Source organism: Epargyreus clarus, unplaced genomic scaffold (assembly GCF_041222505.1).
Source record: "Epargyreus clarus isolate Ecla_fem2 unplaced genomic scaffold, WU_Ecla_fem_2.2 ptg000015l, whole genome shotgun sequence".
NCBI classification, from domain to species: Eukaryota; Metazoa; Arthropoda; class Insecta; order Lepidoptera; family Hesperiidae; genus Epargyreus; species Epargyreus clarus.
Genome location: NW_027332223.1, coordinates 2,136,855 through 2,149,775, shown reverse-complemented (window position 1 = coordinate 2,149,775; position 12,921 = coordinate 2,136,855). Strand labels below are relative to the sequence as shown.

At 33.3% G+C, this 12,921-nt stretch overlaps 1 non-coding gene across 1 annotated transcript; it reads right to left on the bottom strand.

The window, feature by feature from the left end:
• Window positions 1–3,896: 3,896 nt before the first annotated feature.
• TRNAI-AAU (transfer RNA isoleucine (anticodon AAU)) lies at window positions 3,897–3,970 on the bottom strand. The gene has a single exon. It is a non-coding gene; the product is annotated as a tRNA-Ile (tRNA).
• Between the last annotated feature and the right edge of the window lie 8,951 nt (window positions 3,971–12,921).

Below are 12,921 nucleotides of genomic sequence, written 5' to 3'. Positions count from 1 at the left end.
AATATTCTTATTCATAAAATCGGAAATCATTAATTATTAATATGCATAAATAATAAATAAAAAATAAAAGAAATATATAGAGGAGAAAATATTGATTAAATTAAGTAAAAAATTACTAACGCTAGAGCTAATAACCCTTTATCGAGATGTATAAATTAAAGGCCAATAGAGTTCCGCGCTAGGGGTCGTGAAGGGTGTTGCCCTTTGATAACTCCCATGAACTCTTTACCGCCTATTTAACATTAATTTCGATGTTTATTTCAATTAATTACACTTTTATTAAATTTTGTGTGAAAATAATAAAATTATGGTGATGGAAATGATATGTTTTGATAGCGTAATTCTAAACGAAGATTTACTGTGACGTGGGTGCCATGGACACACGAAAATAAAAATCGGTAAATCCTTTAATTTTTATAACATATAAAGTTACATTATTACCAATACCAATCTGTAAATTCGAAGGTAGAACCGAATGTTTCTGGTTCCACTTCAGAACACAACCACCATACCCATTCCTACTTAATACTAATAATGTTAAGCGCTAGAGTGTTATGGTTTGAAGAGTGTAAGGTAGAAATATTAACCTCTACCTTATTTGTGATTCGTACTATTATACTCGTATTAATAAAAATATACGGGTAAATACTTTAACGTTCATTAATGTATTTAGTGATCAAATTAAACATTATCAGTTATTACTCCAGAAGATATAAATAGTAATTGCAATAAATTACATTATCGTGAAGTCCACAACATGATAGGGTCACTGAGATCTAGCTTACGGAGGGGTCACACCGACGCGTTAATCACGCCATTTTACACATTAGTTTACATATCACATCTAAATTATTGTGTTAGTTACAATAATTATTATAGTGGTTACTTAGAATTATCATTGTTAACGTCGTTAGTTCAATTGCAGTAAAGTATATGTAATTATTTGTATTTTAATAGAAATATTACAAAGAGAAAATCGACCACAAAATCGCTACAAACTTCTTATAAACTTTTTAGGTAGAATCTTGAAGTAATGAATGATTGAGTGGAAAAATTCTTTCTTCATGACAGTCCTTTTTCAATAAAATAAAGCTTTTAATATAATTGACTATGTTTTACATTAACATTTTAATAAAACTTTATGTACCTTTGCCCGGAGTTTTAGTTGTTTTTTTTTTATAAAAAAGATCCAGGTGAAAGAAAGAAGAAAAGCTTGAGTAGCAAGTATTTATTTATTAATAAATATGCATGTTTCATAAAATTATCATGATAATTCGTATTTCTTTTACTTAACTATTATTTACTTTGCGCTTTGTAAGGTAGATAAGAAGAGGAAAAAATATATTTTATTTGTACAAACATATTTATGGTAAAATCTTTCAGAGTTTATCTCCTTAATTTAAGATCTACATAATTATTTTATAGATTCATAATCATAAAATCATTACGCTTTTGGAATAATAGGTAGTTTGTTGACGTTTCGTTTTTATGTTTTCTATTTTCTTATAATAATTAAGTAGCATACTATAACATAAGAGTGTTATGGGAAGTCAGCCAATGATGCGTTACTACCCCTAATGGGAAAGATGGAATGCCTCGGATAAGTACATATGTCTTTCTAACTACAGCCTTCAAAACAGAACACAACAGCGCTTAACACTGCGATTATTAGAAATAAAGAAAATTATAGTGTTCCATAACATATTTTGATTTCACTAAAATCATTCCTGTACGCTATAAATAGAACCGAAGCATATGGTTTTACCACGACTTGTGTCTGACAGCACGATTTCCGTAGACATCTCCATTATTTTAAAGTTATAAAAGTCCTAAGCAAATTAAAATAATTTCTCAGACCAAAAAGTGCTAAAAATAAGTAATATCCGTGGAAATTTACACCTGCACTATCTGTTTACGCAAGTGAAGTGCAAGTGGCGAGCGTAACCGGTGGCGGGCGGTCCGCTATCGGGGGTCGCGACCCGCCGCACGCCGTGAGTGGTACTGATACTCGTACGTTATGTAAACTGCCTTTTGACTCATTAATTAGGAAGTTGATTTCACTGTATGGTTAAATTTAGACTGCATGTACGTGGCGTCTTTGGTGGTTTTGGTTTTAGGCTTTAAGGATGTATCTTCAGAACTACTTACTTTATTATTTGTTACTTCAGATTGTTTTTTTCTTCATCTACTATAAATGATTACTCTGGACTGGACTTAAATTAGAATTTAAAAGTACATTCTTACCGTGGTTTTCTAAAATTGGCACTGGCAGAATACGCATAACTTGAATTCGTGTAAAAGATGAAATAATGGGGGGTGACAATGTGTAGAACAATAAATATTCAATGGAGCTTTCGTATAGAGATTTAACTCCGATATTTTATAATAAAAAAAATGATTATTATAAAAAACAACATTAATATAAATAATATTATTATAGTGGAGACAAATTTACAATTGTTTATGACACTGATAAAAATAAAGAGGAAATCTCGTGTTTGATACTCGATTATCAATGTTTGCTGCTAGGTATTTGTTTTGTAATTATAAAATAATGATCGTAATTTAATTATCATTACGCTAAGATACAACGAACAAACAACTGAATGGACATAATGTGTTTTGATGTCTAAATTAAAGTACGGCAGATCTTTGACATTTGATTTTGAAACTTATTATGCCTTTGAATATTTTTTTCTTTCTGTTAAAAATAGAAATAAGTGTAGCGTTGTTGTGCGCTAAATATTTATATTTATATTGTGCAGTATACCTACTAGTGTCTCTAAAAAAAATCTAATCGGCCAAGTTTTGTATCTCGTATTGAAACAGATCTCTTTCAGAGAAATTCGATAATTTTGAGACATATGTATGCGTTAATGCATATCTTTATAGATATCGATGGATAAGGGAGGAAAAGGAAGCAAACGAAGTGTACTTGTGATAACTTTGACACATATATCGACATACAGTTGTCCCAATACACTATAATTAACTATAATTTAAAGTGACTCTTTTTCGAACATAAATGTACTTAAATTTCTGTGCCTCTTACAAAGACAAACATTTATGTACTTAAAACTAAAATATTTTTGCAAATCATTTGTTCCGGCACGTGGAATCTTGTATTGTTATTAATTGCATAATATTAACTCATTTTTTAAAATCAGTATCACACATGTAAGTATATTTACATTAATATTTTAAACAAACGATGTGCAATTTAATAAATTACTTAGTAATAAGGTCGAAATGTTATCGCTGTAAACAAATAGGTACCTATTGTATAGGGCTGGCATATACTATAGCATAATAGTATATTTTAGTAATGAGTATGTTAATGAAATAACTAGTAACTATTATTAAATAAAACCCCGAAAGCTCATAAATAATTAACTGAAGTAATGTACTCGTAGCTTAAGTTACTCTTACAATTTAAGAAATCCAACGACATCTCATATGTTAAAATCTGTCAAGCCGTTTGGACTGCAGTTCGTGCCAAAGAATGCCAACGATCGAAATACATTACCCTCTGCAGCTGCGTAAAAATAAAATAGTACGCGTAGAAATAAAATGTAGGATCTTTACTATATTTTCAAAACCAATTAAGAGAAAAAAGTGAGTGGACGCAAATAATTTTTACTCTATTTTATAATAAGTCAGCGAAAAACACATAGATAAATATATAGTATAAATGTGTGGTCAAAGTACCCATAATATATTATAAAGTTTTTTGAAGAATGAAATATAATTTTCTTCAAAATAAACGGTGGAAACCCTACTATTGTATGATCTGCGAATGTTATCTGTGTTTTGAGTTTTGAAATCTAGCGCCACTGTGTTAAGGTCACTATTTACGTCGCACGAGGATAAGGGAGAAAAAAAATAAAAAATATTTGTGGCCCATGAGGGGATCGAACCCGCGACCTTCGCGTTATTAGCACGACGCTCTAACCAACTGAGCTAATGGGCCGACGTCTCGAGTGGCGAAATTGTTGTACTTTTAACAAACATTCACATGTAGAGTTCCCTACACATGTTTGTGTGTTGGAAACATTATATTTGGGACAAATAAGTAAAGAAAAAACAAAGTTCTAGGTTAACTTTTTATATTTATTTTTTCATATGTATTAACGGAATTAAAAAAGAGGAGGTTTTTAATTCGGTTGATTTTTCTATTTGGTAGCTTTTGATAAACTTGAGTAACTAAACTAAAATTATTATTTATTTATTATGTTTAGTGCCGAAATTAAAGAAAATAATTGAAATTATAATATATATTTTTTATTACTGACGTCTCTACATTAACTACACATAGATAATTTAATTTATTTTATAAATAAATACCATATAATTGTATTTGTTAGTGCATAAAATGGGAAATTGTTATATGTTTTTCTTCTTTTACATTCATATTTTCGTTTATTTTTATATATTAAAAAATATGTACATTCATTTCTTATTACAAACAATTGGCGCTAAATTTATGTGAAAAAATTAAAAGAAAAGAAAGAAAAAATATTTTAATTATAAAGAATATTAAATTAAACATGGTAATTACACTCGCGTGGATGTAGAGTGATACAGTTATATTATCTGTGAGGTGACGAAATATAGATGAAAATAAATCTTACTGAAACGTTTGTATTGGGGATGACATCAGACTGGATTCCTTAAAATTTAGCTGGGGTTATCATATCTGTAAGTATTCAAGGAATTACCATATTTTTATATGTAAACACTGGATGGTTTATACCCAACTGAAAAATTATATATGAAAACTACTTTTACGGAACTTTTAAATATGACATATTATATGGGTAAGTTCCATTATAAAACTATTAATAACGTAGAAACGTATTATAAAACTATGCTATTCAAATATAGCCTTGGATGCTTCGATTAAGGATACGCTTGGATATTATAAAATCATAATAAGTTTCATATAGAGAGTTTTAAAATATTACAGTGAGCAAGTCATCGAAATCAAGTACCTAACTCTCCGATTTGAACCTACTTTTGTAACACATGGGAAGAAATGAATTCAGACCGTGACCTTCTAGCATTTGTGTTAATTACTTGATAGTTACAAGTGTACATAATTGGTACAATTTTACCGTTAAATGTAAAAAAATAAAAAATACGCTCCACGTGTAAGTAGTACAAACGCTACGTAGAGCTGCCATATAAACAATTCAAGGCGCGTCCGGTCCAAATCTTGTTTTAATTCGATATCTGACCCAAAATAATAACACTAAAACATTCAAAACAAATGTAGGTACTAAACAAATTCTGCCGTGACCCCATCGCTGGCGGCAGACGCGCTATCTTGTGTTGACATTCGCCAATCTCGTGTGGCAGGAGGCATTTGCGTAAGCGCAGACCTTATCTAGACACCAGTCTTTATAGAGCTCCATTATTCAACAAAACTCCTGCAAACGCTCTACATGCTAGTACGGAGGGAAGGTCTAGCATGACTGGATGGTGTTATCGATAACGAAGCAACGTGGGGGCTCCGAGGCGCTCCGGCAGCCAGTCGACGGCGGATCGTCGTCGGCTCCGGACCTCTCTAGGGGGTGTTGCTCAACTTCAACAGAAAATAACATTAAATATACGCATATAATTAAATAGGCAGATAAGATAAAGGAAAACTAATCTAAGATTCATAACATGTTATTTGTAGGACTTATTGAATTTTATCTTTATGTTTATTTAATAACTATTAAGTACTAAGTTACTGTTGAAATTTCAAATGTTGACTTAAAAAGAAGATTTGGCTTTTCTTAAGTTACTTTATACCGGGTCACTGAGAAGACATTATAATATGTTTGATAAATATACAAAGTTCATGCTCCGAATAAATAGAACTAGCTACCGATAACATTGTAATATAAATTTATTTTTAAATATCGCGTTATCTGTCCAATGAGTTAATTAATGTAGGTATAACATTTACTCTAATTAACGTGAGTATTACAACAATGATAAATAGACAGTTCTCGTCACAACACGCTGTACACTTGGCTACAGCGATAAGGTGGCAAGACAAAAATGTTCACGTCGTAAATGTGTGGATAGACCGATTCAACATGGCGGTTATCTGAGCAAAACAAAGCCACGCGGAGCGCGCGTGCCGGCCGCACGACTCGTAAAAATAGAACGCACTGTGCTAAAACCAACGGCCAGCGTACGTGCAACTCCCCCGCCCCTTTCCTCCGTTGCAGTCATGATGGCTCGGAGGCTCGCTTTCCACCGCGCGCGGGTCAAGGTGAAGTGGACGATGGTCCGAGCGGAGGCGCTTGCCGCTTACGAAGGACCACGCCCTGCATGTTTTCGTCGTGCCAGATCCCAAATTGTTGGCAATGTTTTCGTCTCCCGTGGAATTTGACGCGGGTATTTCTTACGCAGTTGCTAGGTCGTTACGCTATTATTCTTGCTTATTTACATTTTTTATAAGGCTTGCTGTTCACGGAATAATCTCGTAGGTTCGCTGCTAAAAAGAGTCAGTAGGTAAATAACAAAAACAGGCAGCTGCGTCGCAAATAAATAATTGCGTCATATTCTTGGATTAAGTACTTACAATATTTTTTAAACAACTTCATTATACAAATATGTAATGGGCACCGGACCTGAGGTACTGTTAACTTCCTGTTATGTTACTAGTTTTTGTTTATTTTTTACCAAACAAAATCTTTACCGAAAACACGGATGAAGTTATAATGAACGCACAATTAAAACAAAACAAACATCTCTATCGTTTCAATTTATTTTATTTATAACATACAGTTATTATACCATCCATTTATACCATCGTCCTTCATTGCAATTCACACTGCCGGTAATACTTTGTTTTGCATCATTATCATTTGCGGATATTACAGATATTAAACAGAATTGAAATTTAGTATCAAAACGTTATAAAATGTCATACTCATAACAATAGCATAATTCAAGGTTATAGGTACTTTAAAACAAAGTCAAATATACAATAGTATTAATATACTTTGTTTATTAAATAGTTAATTGTATCAGGCGTTACCATGCTATTAAGTTAAGATTAAAACTACTTCGAATATTAAATATAAGGTACTTAAACTACTTAGGTACCACCGTCACCTAGCATGAAGCATATCCTATGTTTCGATGGCACGATATGAATGTTTCCTGACTTAAGTATACGAGTATCTATTATGTCCTCAAAACGAACAACACAACTGTAATCGACCTTAGGTAGAGCACCTGTTTTATATGAAATTGGTTACAGATGTCCATGGGCTGCTTATTTGTTACTTCGAGCTTATAAAAATACTTGAAGTATATTTATTCTCAACGACCGATTTGAACAAACTGTTTTGATCGGAACAGTTCTTGGAAAAACTAAGGTGAGTAAGTCGCAAATCTTGGCCAAGGAATATCCGGAAGTTATAAACGCCAAACTATGTAGCCACGCAAGGTAAGAACCCAAACATACATCGCTCACCTTACTTCAGTTATTGAAGTGATAGGTAAGATTAAGAAATATATAAGGTAGAACACTTTGTGGTTCGACTCCGGGGCCACTACCGGCCACGCCCATTTTTACCTAATAACAGCAGTGTTAAGCGCTGTTGTGTTACGTGTGCTTACTACCAATTGGTAATAAGGAGTAGATGCCACTTCTCTTTCCCATATCCCGTCTATGTTACTATTACTTACTTATACATAATCTAAACAAAAACGTTGTCTTAGCATCAAACTAATTTCATTTCTTACAAATTAATTCGAGACGAAAAGTTTTACCCACTTAAACAATTTTTATGTCGCAATAATGATAATATGGCCAGTATAAACATTAAAAAACTTCTCAATATAATTCATAATATGCATGCGTATGCAGCATGCGTATGCCGTGACTGGTTTCGCAGGCCTGCCAATGTCACTAAACAAAGGGCCTGAGTATGGCGTACAGTGAGTCACCGCGTAAAAATACGATTGCAACGCCCTCTGCACGTGTTTAACATTGCCCACTATTGTTTGAAAACCATGATTTAATTAGCTATTATTTCTTATCCATTGTTTTCGATTCCATTCTAGAATGAGTATTTTAGTATGTAACGGGTACACACGATACGCGGTATTAATTTTACGATTTTATAATTTTTTCACTGGGTGGAAATGTCGGCGAGAAAAAATTAAAACTGCGTATCGTGAGTACATATTAAAATGACTCAATTTCGCGACAACATTATTCTAAAATAGTCGAAAATCACGAGTCGATATCGGTATAAAATTTATATTTGTGTATTGGTTATTTTTTAGTTCTATTAAGAATATATTTTATATTTTGTACTAGAATTATTACATAGGCGTTTATTGTGCTGGTCCACCATTTCATAATAAGCTGTTTTTATATAAAAATTGGCGTTACTTCCTTTTATAAACATGTAGAGCATTGGACCTTGACGAGTTCCAAATGTAGAGCAAAATGTTGATCAAATTCTAAAGCATTATTGGCACATAATATAACGTTTTACCATACATTAGATTGTGTCAACAAGTGACTTTGTATTTTTAGTCTCAGGTTGCGTTTGATTTTAGATTTGTAAGCAGAGACATTTTGAAATTTTAAAAGAGCTACTATTCACATTTCGGACTCCATGTATAGACACGACTATTTAGCATCAGAACTTTTACTATTTAATATGTAATGATATTTTTTCTTTAGCAGAAATCAGGTCAGGTATCAGGTCTTCTGATTATTATTGGCTCTCGGTATAATACTAGCGTCAATTCTTAACTCTTATGTGGAAAGCCCTATTACTAAAACTGTAACGGCACAAAATTTCCAAACAGTAAACTGTTCCCGAAAATAGCATCTGGTGTGAGTATATCAAAGTATTCGAGGTAAGATTCTGTGTATACATTTCGAGTTCCGTTCCGAAGCTCTTGGTAATTCGGTGAGAGTAAATAAAGGGGAAAAGTGATCTTGTGTGGAGTGGGGTAAAGGCGCAGGCTTGGTCCGCTGCCAACAGGCTTAAGAGCCTCCCTTAAACACCTCGAGGCTTTGTTTGAAGTCTTTAGAACTTTTGTCTAGGTGATTTACTCCAGCTTTTGTGAGCGAGAGGGCTTTGGGGATCGATTCGCGAATGTACTCATTTGGGGAGTTCATTTTTCATTTAGAAGAATTATGTTGCAGTAATTATGCCTAAGACTTGATACTTAGTCATGAATACGGCACTACTCTTATTACAACTGTAGATTAATTAAACAGTATTGAGGGAAAATATTAACTAATTCAAAACAATATCCTATCTTTCAAGCCGATAAATACCAAAATATCTACTTTAAAAAGGTTAAGGAGTCATTCGGAATCATGAAGCTTGTGTCATCAATGATTTGAGTCAGAGTCATTAAGAGTCACAAAGCTTGTGTCATCAATGATATTTTTAGTCATTCCTTTTAGTCTAGTTTCGTTTAAGATCTAAAATGTTGACGTAAATTCATAATTCGTGGGTTTTATTGAGGCTGCCATCAATAATCTCCGGAATGAAGTGTTTCCACATGTACGTGACGCATACGTGAGTCAGGACGAGACCGGCGTAAATAGTTGCGACTGACTCTTTGTATAGCGGTGTGGAGTAGCCACGCTTTTTACCGAGTTGTAAGAGGGGAATTGTTTATATGTATGCAGTGTTTTAACCGACTTAAAAACTGAGGTTTTGTATGGTTTTGTATGAGGTTTGCACTATGTATGTAAGTTTGTATGTCCGTGATTTTCTCAAAAAAATCTGATTTAATTTGGATGGGGTTTTGGTTATTTATGAAGTAGTGAACAGCATGCAGTTCACCTGAACTTTTCACTGTCGTACGTAAATCTTCAAAACAATTTGTAGTAAATGTGATTAACTATGAGATATATTGGGGATTACAACAATCCTATTACACATATTATAAGACGTCTAATTGAGATGGAGCATTGGTGGGAAGACGGCGGTTTCTGAAATAGTGTTTCAACTAACTCAGGGAGCAAAAGAATCAAATTTCTGAGATGTACTTACTATTTTTGTGTCAATATATTTTATTACATATTACATATTTTCTACTGTACCATACTTTTATAAGTAGAACACGATAATAGTACTGTTTCTACGCATAAGTAGGTGTGTCGGTGGTGCTTCCGCAGTCGATCCACGAAAGCTATACCGTTTTATGGGTTTTAAACAACTTCAAGTAGATTTTATATTTTGTAACTTAATTTTTTTCATATTAGTTTTACAGTTTCATTTATTTTTATTCTAGAGGCATTGTAGTAATTTTTAATTACAATTAAATATAAAAATTAATGATTATTTCGATATATATCTTCGAAACAGCTTATCATTGTCTCCAAATGACCCCGAAAAACCACAGAATGAGCACAAGTGGAATATCTCCAAAGAAGATTATTCATTAAATTCTAATATTACTAATACGTAGCACAATAATGTCTCATCATCAAAAACATTTATATTACAATGGAAATCATTAACTTCAGATACGATATCTGAATGAAAATATTAAAATTGTACCATCAGTCGGCTCATCTGTAAAGTTATCTTAAGTGTTTGGGATAAAGATTCAAGTGACAATAAGATGAAAATGGTGCAACAATGTTGTGTTAGTTTATTTGTCATAAAAATATTATTATCATAAAAATTATGCAAAAGAAAGATATAACCTTTACTTATCAGAAGGATTTTGAAATTGATGCTGCAACAATGTTGTAGGAAGTTATGAGAACTGTATGTTCTTATGTTTATTTTAATTACCATTTAAGAAGTAAAGCAAAATAAATACAATTCTTATGAGATTTTTTTGATGAGCCAAAACAGTTTTAATTTTTATCAGGCGTTCCATCAGATTCCTCGAGAATAGCAATATTAATTGACTTCTGGTTTCAGATGTTCAGTCGGATAATCTTTTAATTTTATTACATAAAAACTAACTACGATGCAGTCAGTTTATTGGTCGTTTCTAATTTTAATACCTGAATGAACAAACTTCTATGTTATAAATTTAGTAACACTAATACTATGTAGCGAATGCAAATTTCTACAGATTCTGTTTTCTCCGGCTTTTGGGACATAAATAAATGATCTATAAAACATTATTACTCTGGCTGGTAATTTCGTTACTAAGTCTTGGAGAACCCAACGCGCAAGGTGCAAACCAGCCTAGCAATAGCGATACCGCCGTTTAAATTACATGGTTACTGAGAACGGATGTGAATAACACTGCGGGTCGAGGTGGGCGCGTCAGCACGCGATCACGCAGTCTCGGCGTGCGCGTGACGTCAGCGCGCGTCACGATACGCGACGCGACGGCCATGGTGGTGGGGCTTCACTGGCTGCTTTGTTTGTTGTTGGTGTTGGCTTTCATGGGCAATGTTTTGCCTATTAGGGAAGGGACTTTTATTAATAATATGTTTTGATGACGGTTAATAAGGTTTCTGTTATGACTGTTTTTGTCACACTTGGAAAGATTCAAGTATTACAAAAAAAATCATCGGAAGCTGTGCTGAAAGAGTTAAATACGTTTGTATGGACGGAATGTTAGAATTGTTTCTTTAAGACAAAATTGGAGAGGAAACAATAATTAATGTGTATATGTGTGATAGTATGTGCATTGTGTATGGTCTTTAGAAGTACAATAAATATTTTGGCAAATAGAACGATTTTATCACTATGCTACGTCAGGTGAAGCCCTACCCTAACACTGCCCAATAAGATCATCCAATAACCGATGCACTGTAGTTTTCCATTCACTTTGCGCAAACAGCTCCACTTTACTAAATTTCGCTACACACGTGCAGTTACTCTTGCGTCACCGCTTACCATTCGGTGGAAGATCTATTGCGTTTTATCGACTGACATTCGGTCGACGTGAGCAAAAGAAAATAAGCAAGCAATAATTTAACGGCCAGTACAGGAACAAAAAGATGAGTGCAAATGTCGCGTTGTTATCGCAATGTAAATATACCACCGTATCAGCGCTGCCGAGGCTATATAAGCGGTCGCGGTGTGGTCTCCGCGCCCAGTGTGGATCGCACGGGCACACATAAAACATCTAAACTAGAACACTAGCCTGCATATCAAGATCTGAAGATTCACATGACATGACATGTCACATTAAAACAGTATTACTCAATGTAATGATTACAAACAATCATTACAACATTGTCAATAAAAAACACTAGAAAAAATCATGAATCACCTCATCGATAAACACGGTGAGATCAATATAGAGCAATTTAAACTTCCTGACAATCTACATGAATCATCGGTAAAGGAATGCCCCAAGGAATGCGCTGATAATAGAGGGGAACCTATTAGTAATAGAGATAACGAAGTAAATATACAAATTGAATAGTAATTATTGACATTCCGTATCCATAATTAACTATTAAGGAGTTTCGACTTAAGACCTGAAAGACCTCTGGCCTTGCCTTGGAATAAATTACTGGTTTGATATTCAATTTAAACAATAATCAGGCTTGAAAGGAAGTTCACGATAAAAATTAATTGATAGTAGAAAATAAATAGAAATATGATTATAATAATTGAGTAGGTCATGGTGAGCTAAGTATATGGAATATGTAAATTAGCGTAGAGCATACAAGTAGCCTTTTTCTTTGTCAGTTGAATCGGATATAGATTTAAGTGTTTTATAATTTGTTTAATATGTAAATAAAGAACCAGTTTTTATGTACTATCTTCATGTTTTGGTAACCGGTATATTTTGTGCGTCTTTATCAAAAACAATCAGTGCAGAAACTGCAGTGTTCAATCTTATCAAGTTATTTGCTGCAGCTGATGATTGCTTATCAATAAGAATTTGTCATAATAGGATTACGGAAAGTAATTAACTCAAGGCTCATTGAGGTTGCTGCAACAAAATAGATCCAAT